This window comes from Pseudorasbora parva, chromosome 22 (assembly GCF_024679245.1).
Source record: "Pseudorasbora parva isolate DD20220531a chromosome 22, ASM2467924v1, whole genome shotgun sequence".
Lineage (NCBI taxonomy): Eukaryota > Metazoa > Chordata > Actinopteri > Cypriniformes > Gobionidae > Pseudorasbora > Pseudorasbora parva.
Window position 1 is genome coordinate 15,200,828 of NC_090193.1, and position 16,377 is coordinate 15,217,204.

Here is a 16,377-nt window from a genome sequence, read left to right on the forward strand (position 1 = left end):
AGTCCTCTAGAAACCACATAACTTTTCAAATGCGTCCTTCTCGGCAATGGTTAAATGGGTCATGGACGTGGCCTTATGGACCCCTTACCTGTCATCTCCTGATTTGGCAAATGGAGCATTTAGACACACTCATAGTATAAAGACAGCTGCTTGTACGGTATTCTGAATATACACATAACTAATATATATTTAGAAAGCCAACACTTGAGAGTTTACAGCTGAATACTCAGAATTACCAGACAGTTATGAATATAGAGATATACAGGCTGAAACATATATATATATACATATTTATTAATATATATATATATATATATATATATATATATATATATATATATATATATATATATATATATACATATATATATATATATATATATATATATATATATATATATATATTAGGGCCGGGACTTTAACGCGTTAATTAAGATTAATTAATTACGTGACTTTAACGCGTTAATTAATTACGCAAAAAAAAAAAAAAATTTAACCGCATTTATTTTTGCACCGCGGAACGTTTTTCAATGAATCAGTTTCGACGGACCGATTATACTGGAACACCAACTAGCGCTCCGTGCTGCGTTCCAGTTCGTTTTTATCATGCCCTTCACTCGCAAACTTCCCTCCGTCTCGTTCACTCGGATGTGCGTCATGCCTACGTTGCATGAGTGCCCACTACTGGCGGAAACTTTTCAAATGGAATGAACTGGAACGCCCTAAGCCCTTGATCACTTGGAATCCACTATGGAGTTGATATATTATTTATTTTTTACCTTTACGAAACTGTTTAATGCAGCATTCTATATGTATATGGATGTGTTTGGGTTGTTTTAAATGTTTTTAAAAATAGTTATAGTTGTTTGTGGTGGGGTAAATTAAACGTGATATGTGGTGACGTCACAATCGCGTTGCATTGTGGTATATGAAGCTGCCTGAAGTGTACATATGAAGTAGACTCGCTCACTCGGTCAAAATCGAGGGAGCAAGGGTCTGTCCATACAAACTTCCCTTGTCCACTTCACGAAGTGGAACACACTTAAAAATGGCGGCAGGGATTCCCCCAAGGGGAAGTGCTTAGGGAAGTTTGCAAGTGCGTGTCTTAAAGTGGAGTGGAACGCAGCACCGGAGTCAAGTCAGCAAACCTTGGGTGCGTCTCAATCAGCTCCCTAGTTCAGTAGTCAGGGCACTGATCAGGGAGTCAGCCCATTGACTTATGTCTTGATCAGTGCCCTGACTAGGGAACTAGGGAGCTGATTGAGACGCAGGGCATGAGTGAACATGAACGAAGAAGCTGATGAGACCGCTTTGCTCGGCCCCGTGGATGGGAAATTTTGTTTTAAAAAACGAAAGGATGGAAGCGTCGTCAAGAGCACGGTTGTGTGCAAGCTAAGTTTATACAACAAGGAATTTGCGTATCACCGCAGCACATCGAGCCTCAAATATCACAAATATGCTTTTGCTAAACTTAATGGCAAACATTGCGCTGGTCTGCTGGACTGAAATAAATAAACAATATTTTGTTGATTAAGCTTATGTATTCAGTCATTATTCAATGGTATACTAAAAATACATGTGAAAAATTACTTCTCATTGTTCTCAGGTCAAATATTTATATGCGATTAAAATGCGATTAATTTCGATTAATTCATTACAAAGCCTCTAATTAATTAGATTAATTTTTTTAATCGAGTCCCGGCCCTAATATATATATATATATATATATATATATATATATATATATATATATATATATATTAATTAGCATTAATTAGATGAATGACCTATTAACACATTTCTATTGCAACAGGTAACGAATAGCAGAATGTAATTTTCACATTTAATGTTACATTTGTTGTAGCAATCAATGGACACATTTGCAACGGGTGAGAAATATCTACAAATGATGTGTAAAACATTTACAAGTGATGAATAGTCTACACTTTAGATTAGGGGACGCAGAAAGCATTGCAAATGCCTTGTATACATGTACAGATCATTTGTAACGGGTAAGAAAGATCTACAAATTATGTGTAAAACATTTACAAGTGATGAATAGTCTACACTTTAGATTAGGGGACGCAGAAAGCGTTGTAAATGCTTTGTATACGTGTACATTTGTAACGGGCGATAAAGATTTGTAAATTATTTATTCATGCATTTACAACATCATCTCTAACAGGTGATGAACACTTTGTAGTGTGTAACTTAAATGTAAATGCTGACTGGTGAGGGTATAGACAGCTGTCTTCTCTGACACGTGCACCTGATGCTTCGCTGGAGGGTAAAACCAGTTCATATTATCACTAGACCCCACACAGAACACAAGTCTGCACCACTGACTGAAAGGATTTAACTGCAATCCCCTGACTTTAAGTCATTCTGAAATGTTTATTAATTTGACAACTAGTAATTTATCATTCTTTAAAATATAAATGCATAATACTCCAAGTCCTGCATGTCAGTGAATATATGTCCTGTGTCAGTGAAGTTGGTTCAGTACCTTCAACTTTGCAACAGAACAGCAGTACTTGAGTCAACACAACATTCAGCAGATGAAAAAACAGTCGCCGGATATCTGTGGATCAGTTATGACCAGTTGCTAACAGTACAGTTCAGTTGTGGTTTCATATGCAGAGCAGGAAAAGCTGTGTAGATCCAACTCTCTGGAATCCTGGTTCCCTAAACAACACAATACCAGACCAATTACAATTAATACTAGTTGTATTTTATAAATACAGTAAGTTTATGCTGCAAAAAGTTCAATCATCTTGGACTTTGGTGACTCAAACAATAAACTATTTTGGTTAGAATTGACTGATTTCCAAGTACATTAAAGGCTTACTTCATCCATGTTACTTCTGGTATTAAATTACTCACCCTCATGTTGTTCTTAACCCGTAATACTTTTTTTCATCTTCAGAACACTTAATGAAGATATTTTTAATAATATCTAAGAAATTTCTGTCCTTTCATTTACAACCTATTCAGCCTCCACTTCCAAAGCCTAGAAAGGTACAAAGGAAATCATAAGTGATCTATGTGACTCCAGTGGTTTAACCTCATTTTTATGAAACAAGTGCTTTATTTGCTCAAAAAATCTCAACTCCATTTATAAAATATATTTATATATTATTTGCAAACACAGCATTTGCATAGTTTAATGAAAATGTATGTTAAAACACTGGAGTTGCATGGAGTACTTTAATGATGTACCTTTATATATTTCTGTGGCTTGAAAGTGGTAGTTGCATGGACTGTCTATGATTCAAAATGCGCCGAGGCTTAATGAAGCGGTGTTTTGAAATCTGCCATGCCGTTATTTCGTTTTTTTTTACGCACAAAAACTATTCTCGTCACCTCAGAAAATTATTGTAGAGCCACTGTAGTGAGATGGGCTCTGTAACGACATCTTTAGTGCCTTTATGGGTCTTGGGAGAGGAAATGACATTGGTGTCAATGAAGACCTTTCTGAGCCATCGGATTTCAACACTAATATCTTCACCTGTGTCTGAAAATGAGTCTTACGGGTGTCCAACGACATAAGGGTGAGTAAATGATGACAGAATTTTCATTTTTGGGTGAACTAACCCTTAAGAAATCTCACTTACTAGTCATCTGCTGGAATGATTTTTGTTCCCTTCTTCCTGACTTTGTGATGCTGGGGGCAGGTGATTTCCCAATCTGTTGAGTCTAAAATCAAACAGAAAATATATACCTGTCAAATCATGAAAACAATTAGTTTGACTCAATTCTATTAGCCAAATACCAACAAATGTGATGTTTGTGGCCATGATTCTCTCATGTTATATGTTAAATCTTACCATCTCCAGACAGGTTCTAGTCTGTACAGCCTTCAAACACCAAGCCAGGTACCCTTTACTTGCTGCATCATAGAAATTCTCCTAAAAACACAAACAGCAAAAACAATACATTTAAACATGAAGGCATATCCAAACGTTAACTAAAAGTTAGTGATAATTAGCCTACATTTTGCATAAATATTTAGTCTGAAAGAATGACTTACCCATTCTAAAAGTATTGGTCCTCCAATAATAGTGACACTTTCAAGGGTATTGGTCTGCAGTTTGTGGAGTTGTTCTTCTGTTTTTCAGTCATATGGTAGGTGTGCTGGCAACGAGCAAAATATAGTTTGAGGATGAAGAAATACTTTAAACAGTCTTAAAGTATACATGTTTCATTAGTTTTAAACACAGACTCTAGTGCATCTATCCATTATAAAAGTGCATCTATCCATCATAAAAGTGCATCTATCATCATAAAAGTGCATCTATCAAAAGTGCATCTATCAAAAGTGCATCTATCATTATAAAAGTGCATCTATCATCATAAAAGTGCATCTATCCATCATAAAAGTGCATCTATCATCATAAGTGCAGCCATCCATTATAAAAGTGCATCTATCATCATAAAAGTGCATCTATCCATCATAAAAATGCATCTATCATCATAAGTGCAGCCATCCATTATAAAAGTGCATCACCATAGACATTGACATTGACCTTTTTCTTTCTCACACTGTTGATCTCTAGTGTATAAGATCCAGCATCCATGGACGGATGCACTTTTATGATGGATGAATGCACTTTTTGCCTTAGTTGTCCTTTATTGTAAATAAATATTATTGATCAATATCTGTGCTTAAAGATATTTACCAATAATCTGCCAAGAAAAGCACTACAGTTTTCTATACCTTAAACATACCTTTTTGCTGCAGAACAGAAAGCATGGTCATCTGTCAGCCTTGGTTTCAGTCCAGGGGGGTGGTCAAAAATCAATGTTGATGCAGCTGATGAACATGATGCTTCTTAAGACAGAGACAGGTCAAAAGCAAATTAGGTCAACATTTTTAGAAGTTCATAAAACAATCCTGCCTAAAACTTTGTCACTTGATTTCGCAAAAAAATAGCTTTCCTTTGTTAGTAATATGAGTCTTTGAATCTGGAATTCTACCCAATAAAAATCATACACAAAGATTAAGTAGAGCAATAAGATTACAGTTCGGTGAATGAACTATAACGGGGAAGAGAAAGCATGTTGGATACCCCCGTTTAATGCTGCTTCACCAGTGAGGCCACTGCCTTTTAAGCAGCAGTAGCTACTGAATGTGTTTTTCCAAGACATAAATACATAATTATACAGCAATTATACAGATTATAATATGTGTAGAACACTTACTTTAGGTGTTTTCTCTGTTAAAAGCACACTCCGTGTCTCAACTGCGTCACAAGCCTAGTCTGTAAGAAAGGTTTAGGCGCATTTTAAAAGCGTTAGATATCGTTAAACAACATCATTAAAAAAACACGTTGCAAATTAGGCTAAACACTTACTTTCGTCGTTTCCCTTATAACGTGCAAGCGGCGTGCCGCCTCCTCGTCGTCAGTTCCATGTCACCACTCACGAGTCAAAGAAAATGCCGCATGTGAGAATGGTTGTTTCGTTTAAGCGTGCAGAGCATTTAAATATCGCGTTAAATAAACATTTTATAAAATACATATTGTAAATGAGCTAAAACACTTACTTACGGCGTTTCCTTGTGAAGAAGCACCTGCCTGGTCTTCTCCGTCCGAATCACATCAACGAAAATGCCTCTATGAGAGCTGTTTAACCGTGCACAGCACATAACTAGTTATAAAACAATATAATGCTATAAAATGGGTACGTAAATGAGATGGAACCATAGGATGAAACACGCAATATCAGCGTTTCCCCTCCTTGATGTTACGCATCGCGAGGCAAAGAAAATGGCGTCTGTGAGAAAAAGTTCGAGCTTGTTCCGCTGCCGAAATGTCCCGGATGTGACTATACTCTCTGTCAGTGTTATTGATATTTAACTCTGAATATGTTCACCAGCCAGAGAGTGCGGTTTACACTAGCAGTGTTAATTCAACACCAGAAAATTAACTCTTGACTCTAAGAGTCCTTCACACCAAGATTTTGACACTGGAGATTTTGCTGTGTAGAAGCCAATCATCTTCGAGATCTTAGAAAACGCCCAATGGCAGTGCCAACGCCATGGGCATGCGAGATTTGCATGCGTAACTCCGCCTACCCACATGGGTATATAAGGAAGTAGCTGGCATGATTGCATTATGTTTCTGCTTCGGAGCCAAGAGCATCTCTTCACTCCTGCAAGCCTAAATTCTGAAGTGCTCTCTTCAGTCTTCGGCGCGTTCGATCTCACATTGCCTGCCTGCTGATCTGTGCAGTGATCTGCAACAGCTGTGTGTGTTTTCCCTGGGCGCTTCGACACTCTGCGGAGCTTCCTCTCACAAAAAGAGCTTGCGTGTGGCATGTCTTATTCAAGACGGTTTGTCCGCGCACTTCCGGCTGCGGTCGATATCTGTTGCTGTCTTTGGGACGCATTCACTGCTCGACGTGTTTGGGCCCAGCACGTTCGGACAGTGTTTGTGGATTTGCGTGTGGCATGTCTTATTCAAGACGGTTTGTCCGCGCACTTCCGGCTGCGGTCGATATCTGTTGCTGTCTTTGGGACGCATTCACTGCTCGACGTGTTTGGGCCCAGCACGTTCGGACAGTGTTTGTGGATGTGCTGTGTTCCCTCTGCGGGAACATGACCATTGCGATGCTGTGGTCGAGACTCAATGATCTCTGTAAAGAGAGAGAGTCCCCTCTGCCACATCCCAATCTACCATCTCCGAGAGAGGTGGTACTTTGGCTGGTGGCCAGGGTGACCTGAGGGCGGTGCTGTGGTATTAAGAACCCCGACGATTATTCCTCGGGTCACTCCCGCCCTCTCGCACATCGCTTCCAGCGAGTGTTGGACTGAAGCAGCGGGACTGTCTGCTGACGCACCGTTCGTTTCGTTCACACTCCAGATAGCGGCGAGCGGTCAATTGCCGCATCTCAAGGTGGGCTAGAGTCCTTTGGGGATGACTATTCGGCTATGCTCCGCCTCCGGGTGTCTCCGCGGCCTAAGGGTACACTGGGGTCCCTCCCCCTCAGTCAGATGCTCTGTTGCGCACTACGGTGTCCACGGATTGCTTTGACCTGACTCGGTGAGGCTATCCTGAGCGCCCTCACAAACCTGTTGGCTTGTCTACTTCGGTGGCGTAGTCCAGCAGTGCTACGGGGTAAGCTGCCGCCCCGATGCGGTTTGCACGAGGACAGAGCTGATCCAGGGCTTACGAGCTGCGTGCCGCCACCGATCCCGCCCCCCGGGCGGTGTAGGTGACCACACGCCCCCTGTGTCAGGAGATGTCCACAGCTGTGGTCCGGGAAAGACAATTGGCCTTACTTGGTCGATGTGGGAAGGCTGAGTGAGCCCGCCTCCTCAGCTCCCCCATATCCCAGGCTGACCTTATCGGTGGCACAGTCGAGTACTGCGCCCAACAGTTCTTGGTCGTCCCCAGAGGCAGACTGAGGCCAACAAACACTTACTGCTCCGGCGGCCCGCTGCTGCACCTAAAGCACCGCGGGCACAGTTGCCTCAGCCTCCTCGCTGCCAGGGTGACCTCCTGCGACCCCTCCCGTGTGGCCACAGCAGCAGCCTTCACCCGGGCCACGCAGCGGAGCACGCCGCAGGAAGCCGCCCCAGTCCGCGCCAGCCCTGCAGCCTGCTGAACACCAGGCTAAGTGGCGCTCCTGACGCGGACAGCTCTGGGATGGGCAGTTCTTTTCAGGGGACGGTGGCAGGATCGCTCCTTCCCCCGGTGGCGGGCCGGGGGAGAATATTTTGTCCGGCTGCTGGCCCACGGGTCAGCAGCACCCTTTGTAAAGAAAGAACTAATTAACCCATCCCTGAACACCCAGAGACCGGTGACGGCAGTGCGTGCCGCCCCCGGGCCACGCCGCTCTCATCCCTCTCTGTCTCCAGCCCCCTCTCAGAGCAAACCCCAGTGGAACGCGAGTCCTTCCCTGGTCTCCCTTTGTCAGGGTGCAGTCATTACCAGTGCCCCCACATCGGGCCGCTATGCCACCCGAGTCCGGGCCGGTAACATTGCCTCGCTGCCCCACCGAGGGTACGCCGGTGCTCCGTGTGACCCCGTTGGTACACTCCCTGGGACCTGGGAGTGGGAACTGCTGGGACTGTCCCGCTGGGTCATGCGAACTATCAGGCTCGGCTACGCGATTCAGTTCGTGCAAGCTCCTTCCCTCTTCCAGGGTGTCTGGTTCACCATGGTGAGGCCCTACTGGCGAAGGGCGCGATCGAGCTCGTCCCTCCAGCTGGGATGAAGTCAGGCTTCTACAGCCCTTACTTCATTGAACCGAAGAAATCTGGTGGGTTACGGCCAATCCTGGAGCTTCGCGTCCTAAACCGATCCCTTCTCAGGCTTCCGTTCAGGATGTTGACTGCGAAAGCCTTTTCGAATGCGCTCGTCCATGCAATTGGTTTGCAGCGATCGACCTGAAGGATGCGTACTTCCATGTGTCCATCCTTCTGCGACACAGACCGTTCCTGCGGTTTGCGTTTGAAGGGCGGGCATATCAGTATGCTGTACTCCCATTCGGGCTAGCTCTGTTCCCTCGCGTCTTCACGAAGATTGTCGAGGCAGCCCTTGCGCCACTGGGCCACTCTCGGGAGTGGGTGTGCGAACAAAGAGACATGGTTATCCACCACTTAGCTTGTCTGGGCCTTCGGGTCAACTGGGAGAAGAGCAAACTCTGCCCCATGCAGAGGATCTCTTTTCTCGGTATGGAGATCGACTCGGTTGCCATGTGCCCGCAGCTTACCGGCGAGCGCACGCAGTCACTGCTGACTTGCCTTCGTCAGATAGAGAGCAAGAGTGCGGTTCCACTGAATTTTTTTCAGAGGCTCCTGGGGCATATGGCATCTTCATCCCCGGTATGTCACTCGGATTGCTTCATATGAGACAGCTTCAGCACAGGCTTCGTGATCGAGTCCCGAGAATTGGCATGGCAGTCTGGCACGCTCCGGGTCCCAGTGACTCGGGCCTTCAGACAGACACTCACCCAGTAGTCGAACCTCAGCTTTCTACGGGCAGGTGTGCCCTTAGAACGAGTTTTTTCAGGCATGTTGTTGTGTCAACATATGCTTCCACTACGGGTTGGGGTGCCATGTGCAATGGACATGCTGCTGCGGGCTCCTGGACAGAGAGCCAGTGCCGCCTGCATGTCAATTGCTCAAGTTGCTGGCAGTACGGTTCGCCCTGCACCGCTTCCTAGCCTACGCAAGTATGCGTTTCCCCCAGTGAGCCTTCTTGCACGAGTTCTGTGCAAGGTCAGGGAAGACAAGGAGCAGATCATGTTGGTCGCCCCATATTGCCATGGCCGGACCTGGTTCCCAGAACTAGTACTCCTTGTGACAGCCCCTCCCTGGCCGATTTCTCTGAGACAGGATCTTCTCTCTCAGAGACGGGGCCTCCATATGTGGCTCCTGGATGGGACACTGCAGGTTTGAGTAGAATGGAGTGGAAGTGACTACCCTCACTTCCACTAGGGCCGAGTCCACGAGACAGGCCTATGCGTTGAAGTGGAACCTCTTCATCAGCTGGTGTTCTTCTCACCAAGAAGACCCCTGGAAATGCCCGATCGGGTCTGTGCTCTCATTTCTCCAAGAAGGGTTGGATCGAACGCTGTCTCCTTCCACCCTAAGGGTTATGTGGCCGCTATCACCGCCTACCATGACCTCTTGGAAGGTAAACCGGTAAGTAAGCACGAACTGGTCATCAGGTTCCTGAGGGGTGCGAGGAGACAACACCCTCCTCGTGCTCCTCTTGTACCCTCTTGGAACCTCTCAGTAGTTTTAAGTGCACTGCAGAGGGCCCCATTTGAGCCGTTGTGGCCAGTAGATGTTAAGTTCTTGTCTATAAGACAGCGCTCCTGACCGCACTGGCTTCCATCAAGAGGGAAGGGGACCTGCAGGCATTTTCGGTTGACGAAGCGTGCCTGGAATTCGGGCCAGGTAACTCTCACATGATCCTGAGACCCCGGCCTGGATATGTGCCCAAGGTTCCCACCGCTCCGTTTAGAGACCAGGTGGTGAACCTGCAAGCGCTACGCTTGGAGGAGGCAGACCCAGCCTTGGCACTGCTCTATCCAGTACGCACCCTTCGCGCTTACGTAGACAGGACTCAGTGTTTCAGGACCTCAGACCAGCTCTTGTCTGTTATGGTGGGAAGCTGAAAGGGAAGGCTCTCTAAAAGGCAAAGGTTGTCCCACTGGATTGTAGACACCATTGTTTTGGCATACCAGCAGCAGGGGCGCCCATGCCCCCTTGGGGTCAGGGTACACTCCACTCGGTGGAAATACACATGTGGGGGTCACCGGAGGGGGACCATGCACATTGGGCACCTGGCCGGACACGAGTGTCTCGGCTGAGTAGGGCAGACTTACTGGCGTCGGCGTCGTCAGTGCTGGAGGAGCTCAGGGCTTTTGGAGAAGCTCACCTGAGAAGAATATCGCACATATCCAGTCAGTGGAGTGGAATGGCAAGCAAGCGAAGACACCTGAGCCAATCCATAACGCTTCGGGGCTGTCAGTCGGTGGCCCCTGGAGAGTCGAAATCTCAAATCTCAAATCCCAAGACCTCCCGTCTCCATACGGGGGCCGTCCCATGCCCTATTTAAATCACGTAATGCTTTGATGGATGCGTGGCTGCTTTTTTTTGACTTTCTGACCCCTTAACGAGGTTGTAGGGCCACCAAACTTTTCTGCCCACTCCAGGGGCCTGTGACGATATGAAAAATGGCACCCCCTAGTCGATCAGCCCTTTCAAAGTGGTGTACATAAAAATACTAGGGTAAGCCCATTCAAATAAATGGGGGGTGGGAGATTTTTACAAAGATGCTAGGGGGCCCAAATTTTACAGGGAGTTCCGTGGGGCTCGGTGCAGACTCAATGATAAAACATTTGAAGAGCTATTGAGAATTAGATGCGAAAGTATTGCTCAGTGAGTTTTGCATTGGAATTCATTTGAACTGCATTTACAACAATTTTCTGTTATTTGATTACTTTTAAATGAAAATAACATTGGAAAAAAAACTAACTAAACAACATTGAGGGGGTAATTTATTTCAATTGGTCATTATCTATATTTTAGAACAAAATGTATGCAGGGTTGAGGAGTGTACATTTTTAAAATTTTCACAAACAAATTAAGGTGATAATTAAAAATAGTGTGTATATTTTTATATATGTGACAACCCTGTGAAAACCCTTCTAAAGTCATTTTTTGTGATTCACTGTTTTCTACATAAAATCATCCTACATAATGTAAAGAACATTCTGTTAAAATGTAACCTTGATATCGCTTATATTAACTGAGTATGGCTATGTTAAATATTTGCTGAATTTTGGGCTCAGAAAATCATGTTTTTGAGAAATTCCAATGTAAACACAAGCTTATTTTTAAAACTGCAACACATTTGATGCATAATTATCCTGCATATGAGCCATATACCAGATTAAAGCTGAGATTCTCCCATTTTCAGATATATGACATATGACATATGATATATGACACATTTATGTGAAAATTCTTAAAGGTTTGTAAAACAGGCCTATTTATTATGATGCGTATTCGGGGTAATTCCATCGAGATTAATATTGGAAAAGCTGTTTAAGCAAGCAGCTATTTTGTGTTCCTGCTCATGTTTAAGTGCTGCCATGTCAAATAGCCTAGATAGCTTAATTCATTAATCCAGTGTTTCCCAACCTTTTTTCAGTCATGGCGCCATTTGAAGATGTTCTAAATTTTGTGGCACCCCCTCGCATACGTTACGCTAGGGGTGTAACGGTACAGATTGCTCACGATTCGGTTTTAGGTTTTAGGTTCACGGTTTCTGTATGGTTCAGTATTTGCTATGTTTATGGAAAAAAGGACTCCTCTCAAAAAAGATAAAGAAAAGAACAAATAACTTAAAACAAGCAGCAGCACAAATAATTACTGTTGACTGCTTTTTTCTTTTCTTTTCAGGTAGGTCTAACATTAGTTTTAGGTAAATGAATTGAATAAAGTAATCAAATGAAAAATTACTGCATATTTATCTGTTTAAATTAAATATTAATCCTTATCAAACTTACAAAAGCTATTCAATCAAGAGCAGTGAGTGATTCCTTATCTTCTTTGACATTAAACAGACAGCAGTAAAGGCTACTGCTCCTTTAAGACCCAGGGTCGCTTTCTCGACTGCATGTTAACTTAAGGCATATTCAGACTATGTCTGCTTGGATACTCATCAAGATGGACATGTTGACATCGGCTACTTCTTGTGTGAGTTTGTCCGTTCAAGCATAAGACTTGAAAGAGAACTCAATAGTTGCGCGCTGAGACGTGCATGTGCGAGCTTTCGGATTACCGCACAGAGACAAATCTTCTCACATCGTGATCGCACGCGAGTTCTCAATCGCGTCTTCTGGCTTTACACCCGTATTCATATTCGAAGATATGGCAGCACTCACATGCATTGAACAAAGTTTACTAAGAGAGACCGTTTGCCCACGTTTTACTTTTATTATCACTGTTGTTGTAATGTATAACTGAGGAGCCAACACGTGTATCCATCAACAGAAACATACATAAAGCATTATTTTCAAGTTACAACCTATATTAAAGATGCGTCATCAGATGTGAGATGAACCGCGATGCAAGTGTGTTATGAAACCTTTTACGCGGCACCCCGCGCACCCCGGTTGGGAAACCCTCCATTAATCTGACGCACCACCATCCACAACATGTTTTAAATAGGCCTAATATGACTTTAAATTAAGATGGTTATTATTGGCACAATGTTGAGCTACAAAACAAAGAAGAAAATATTAAAATATTGGCAATGAAACGAAAATATCTCACCAGACATCTGAATGACCTGACCTGATTGCCGCTCGTGCCGATTGATATCAATGTCTTTCTCTTCCTAATGGTAAAAAAAAAATAAGTTCCTGAACCGATCTATCATACGAATCAGCTGGTCTTGTTGTGATGAAAACCCCCTGAGATGATTAAAATCGACATTTAGGGAGCCGGCATCCGATATTTTTTTTTGTGCAAAAGTATAAAGTCTAGTATCAATAAAATCACTAATTTCAGTATTTATAATGTTATGAATTAAAAATTGAGTATTGTATCTCAAACCCCTTGGTATAATTTATCATTTACAGCAATAAACACAAATGACCCATTTTTGTGGCTATGGCACTTTGACGATCAAAATCTCATAATTAAATTTTGCGACTTTAGCCGGGGTTTCACAGACGGGGTCACATATTTATAAGAAAATTGTGGTTTAGTGATGTAAAGAAATAAAACCAAGAGATACACTTTCCTATTTTTTTAATGAAATGTAAGCAATTTTGAAAAGGTTAATCATTACCTAGTATTCAAATATGGCAGGACTATAACCATTGTGACTAAAGATTGCTTTGTACATAAAATAATTGGCTAAACTTGTTAAATGATCAAAATCAACAAGTATGCTTGACTCTATACCGACTAGGCTATTAAAATAGATGCTGCCAGAGGTCATAGACCCTCTGCTTAATATCATACATTTTTCCTTGACATTAGGATATGTAACGAAAACTTTTAAGTTGGCTATAATTAAACCACTTATTAAAAACGCAACTAAAGAATTAGTCAATTAAAGGCCAATCTCAAATCTACCGTTTTTATCAAAAATACAAGAAAAGGCTGTCTTTTATGTTATGACAATTATGTTCATGGTATATGTGAGGATTTCCAGTCAGGATTTAGACCATATCATAGTACTGAGACTGCTCTAATTAGAGTAACAAATGATTTACTCTTATCAACTGATCATGGTTGTATCTCTATTAGTGTTACTCGATCTTAGCGCTGCATTCGATACTATCGATCACAACATTCTTTTGAAAAGACTCGAAAATGATGTAATGTAATTAGTGGAATTGCATTGTCATGGTTTAAATCGTACTTATCTGACCGTTATCAGTTGGTAGCAGTAAATGAAGAGATGTCACACCGATCACAAGTTCAGTATGGAGTACCGCAAGGCTCAGTGTTAGGACTGTTGCTTTTCACCCTGCTACCACTGGGAGATATTATTAGGAAGCATGGCATTAGTTTTCATTGTTATGCTGACAATACTCAGCTCTATATTTCTTCACGCCCTGACGAAACTTACCAATTCACAAGATTAACGCAATGCATAGCTGATATAAAAAATTGGATGAAAAATAATTTCCTGAAACTTAAAACTGAATTTTTAATTATTGGACAGAAAAGCTCCACAAGTAGTAACCTAGAATACTGTCTAACACTTGATGACTGTTCTGTCAAGTCCCCGTCGTCAGTGAGGAACCCGGGTGTGCTCTTTGATACCAGTCTTTCATTTGAAAGCCACATTTCTAGCATCTGTAAAACTGCATTCTACCATCTTAAAAATATATCTAAATTACGGCACATGCTTTCAATGCAAAATGCTGAACAGTTAGTACATGCGTTTTTGAGCGCAAGGCTAGATTATTGTAATGGTCTACTGGGTGGTTGCCCTGCTTGCTTAATAAAAAAAACTCCAACTAGTCCAAAACTCAGCAGCTTGAATTCTTACTAGAACCAGGAAGTATGATCATAATAGCCCAGTTCTGTCAACACTGCACTGGCTCCCTATTAAACATTGCATACATTTTAAAATCTTGCTTATTACTTAAAAAGCACTGAATGGTTTAACTCCCAGTGCTTGAACGAGTTCTTAACACATTATACTCAATAACGCCTATTGTGGTCTCCAAACTCTGGCCAGTTGATAATACCTAGAATATCTAAATTAACTGCAGGCAGTCGATCCTTTTCCTGTTTAGCACCTAAATTCTGGAACTCTAGCATTGTTCGGGAAGTAAACACACTCTGTCACTTTAAATCTAGAGTAAAAATATGTTCCTTATCTGGGAACTCGAGCTGCGTTGAAACGGAAGGGAAGGGAAACTTGCCCAAGGGAAACTGCTTTCCATCAGGGCAGTTTACATCCCAGGGGTCCTAAATCAGGAAGCGGACATCCTTTCGAGGCAGGGGCCGAGGCCCGGGGAATGGAGACTCCACCCCCGAGGTGGTGGAGCTCCTGTGGCAAAGATTTGGGAGAGCAGAGATAGATCTGTTTGCTTCGGCAGAGAATTCTCACTGTCCTCAGTGGTTCTCTCAGAGTTATGGAAGCTGTGGGCCTGGCCTCTGAGGGGACCAGGCTCCTAGAGGAGGGTCTCTCGACTGAGGTCGTAGAGACCATCCTTCACTCCAGAGCTCCATCCACGAGGAAACTGTATGCTCTGAAATGGAGACTGTTCTCAGCAAGGTGCAGAGAACGCCAGTTGGACCCAGTTAACTGCCCGGTTGGTACAGTGCTGGATTTCCTGCAGGCGATGTTCTCGGCAGGGTTGACCCCCTCCACAATAAAGGTGTATGTGGCAGCCTTAGCTGCTTTCCACACTCCTTTGGGTGGAGTGTCTTTGGGAAGACACCCTCTAGTTACACGTTTCCTCCGTGGCACTTTAAGGTTGAGGCCGGTGGTTCATTCGAGGGTCCCGACGTGGGATTTGGCCATTGTTTTACGGGGCTTGTCTGAGCCCCCCTTCGCACCCATAGAGGAAGTATCAGAGAAGTTCCTCACCCTAAAAACGATCTTTCTTCTGGCCATCTCGTCCCTTAAAAGGATAGGGGACATTCAGTCCCTGTCGGTAGGGCCCTCATGTCTAGAGTTTGCGCCTGGCATGGTAAAGGCTTTCCTTCACTCCAGACCAGGTTACATTCCCAAGGTTCCTACGAGGCCTAGGGGTCCTAGTACTCTTCAAGCCTTCCGTCCTCCTCCCTTTGTGATGTCAGACCAGGAAAAACTAAATCTGCTGTGCCCAGTTAGGGCGCTTGACGCGTACGTCCACAGGGCTGCCCTGTGGAGAAAATCTGATCAGCTTTTTGTCTGTTTTGGTGCCCCGAAAAAGGGGGCACCCGTGTCTAAGCAGAGGAAGAGCAAGTGGTTGGTCGAGGCCATTTCACTTGCTTATGAGGCTGTCGGACAACCGTCTACTTTGGCTGTCCGAGCGCATTCTACCAGGGGTATGGCTGCTTCTAAAGTACTTTTGTCGGGGGGTTTATTGAGGATGCCGTGCCAGTGAGGCAAATTCAGAAGAGACACCAATTGACACTGGCTCAACAGACACTCCAGAATGCGCTGGTCATGTCTGGGCTTAGGTCCACCATCCAATCTGGACACAGCCTGGATCCGACTGACTGCAGTAACCCTCGGGATAAACAGAGAGACTAACATTAGCATAGATGCCCCTCTTTTTTATGATGTAACAATTACATCAGGTGTTATTGGATGTGTTCCTGGTTTTGGCTGACCTACTTAATGCAGCCTAACAATCAGTCAATTGATGTAAATAATATAAGTTAAAAATGTTCTA

General features: G+C 43.6%; 1 long non-coding RNA gene across 1 annotated transcript; it reads right to left on the reverse strand.

The window, feature by feature from the left end:
- Positions 1-2,576: 2,576 nt before the first annotated feature.
- On the reverse strand, positions 2,577-5,522 carry LOC137058803 (uncharacterized). Its single transcript, XR_010900853.1, has 7 exons — positions 5,355-5,522; positions 5,203-5,261; positions 4,729-4,831; positions 4,031-4,134; positions 3,828-3,908; positions 3,615-3,696; positions 2,577-2,685 (listed from the first exon to the last, which is right to left on the reverse strand). It is a non-coding gene; the product is annotated as an uncharacterized lncRNA (long non-coding RNA).
- Between the last annotated feature and the right edge of the window lie 10,855 nt (positions 5,523-16,377).